Source organism: Penaeus monodon, chromosome 20 (assembly GCF_015228065.2).
Source record: "Penaeus monodon isolate SGIC_2016 chromosome 20, NSTDA_Pmon_1, whole genome shotgun sequence".
Classification (NCBI taxonomy): Eukaryota; Metazoa; Arthropoda; class Malacostraca; order Decapoda; family Penaeidae; genus Penaeus; species Penaeus monodon.
In genome coordinates, this window is record NC_051405.1 from 21,351,510 (window position 1) to 21,353,210 (window position 1,701).

Below are 1,701 nucleotides of genomic sequence, written 5' to 3' on the forward strand. Positions count from 1 at the left end.
GCAATTAGAGGAAAGGAAAGGATATTGTTTAGATACTTAATTCAATTATAATTGCTAGAATAGGATATGCTAAAATTCCTGATTTTCTTTTTATCATAAAGATTTTTGAAAATTTATCTCTTTAAAGTCAGCACCTGATATCAAGCAGTTCAAGTGTTATCTTACAATTTTAAAATCTAGTTTTAGTAGGAGAAAAAGAAAGGGGTTGGGAAGAACATTTAAAAGATGATATTTCTTTATATATTGATCCATTGTTGATAATGTTGCAGACCTTATGATACAGTGCCTACCGGGAATAATGAAGTCATTTTTACCTTTAGAACTTGTAAGATGTTTTTAATAACTTAATGTAAGATATTTATTCAGAGAAAATAAAACTCATGTGTACATATATCATGAAAATATAAGATGGAATTAGCCTATTTTCCAGTATTAGTGTAGCCTCCTACCAAGTACTCTACAGGTATATAAAGGCCACAGGTTCTCATTATGATGAGTTATAGTTCTTTATTAGTCACCTCATGGAAGGTACTTCAGCTGAAGAGATTATTAGGAATATGATTTAAGTAGCAGATTACCCAGGCAGAAAGAAAACCTCAGGATAATTTATTGGTTTTGCTTTTTACAAGCATCAGTCAGGAGATGGTGAGCTGGTTGTCAATGTAAGATGTCACCAATAATCTATTTTCACTTCCTTGTTTTAATATAGAAACTTTATAACTTGTGATGTTGAAAACTTTTCTTTTCTTATTTTAAATTCAGGTTATGAATGCTCCATCATTGTATACGAGTTAGACTGTGTGGTAGCGGATTGTACAGTATTTGTATTATCAGTGGGAAGAAGTTTTCTACACTGAAAGTTTAACAAATAGGTGACCTAAAATTACAATTTATGATAGCAGCTACAACATAATTGCTACTGTTTTAAAAGTGATGCATTTTCCTGTTTGAGAAATTATAGAGACTTATCTTTTGAGAATCTTTGCAGCATGAATTAATTGATATAATTAATCAAGAACTAGACAAGATGTATTTTATGAACTATGTGAAACTGTATTGTGTGTGTAATATTGAGTAGAGATATTCACGCATACTCAACTGCAAAACATTCAGATATGCATCATGAATATATTATGTAAATAACTGTATATAGATTAATGTTGAAATATGAAATACATTTATATCAATAGATAAACAGAAATGTACTTAAGTCTATAGCTATGCAATTTATGATTTAATACATAGAATACAATCTTAGCAAAGAAAAAGCATGAACCAGCATTAGGATGAAGGTTACAGTAATAGGAAACATATAAATGCCTGTGATTATTTTGCAATAATAGATTAAAAGTAAAGACTTCCATTGAGCATACTGGTTAATGATTTTTTAATGGAGCTGATGATGTTTTACTTTATGCTATCATGTATACTATTGTTGTTGGATATTAGATATATGTGCATACTTATATGGATACTTACTATGGTGACTTCAACATTTATTTATATAACATGTATGGTACTCCAGTGACTTTCTCTAATAATACTCAGTCACTTTCTCTTAGAGTATAACTTTTAAGCTATGTGAGAGGATTTGCAAAAGCCAAATAAATTGTGCTCGAAAATGTGTTCGTGTGTAAGAGCATTAAGTAATCATAGAAAATAACTTGATATAAGTGTTATATCCGTGAGGAACTTAATTAA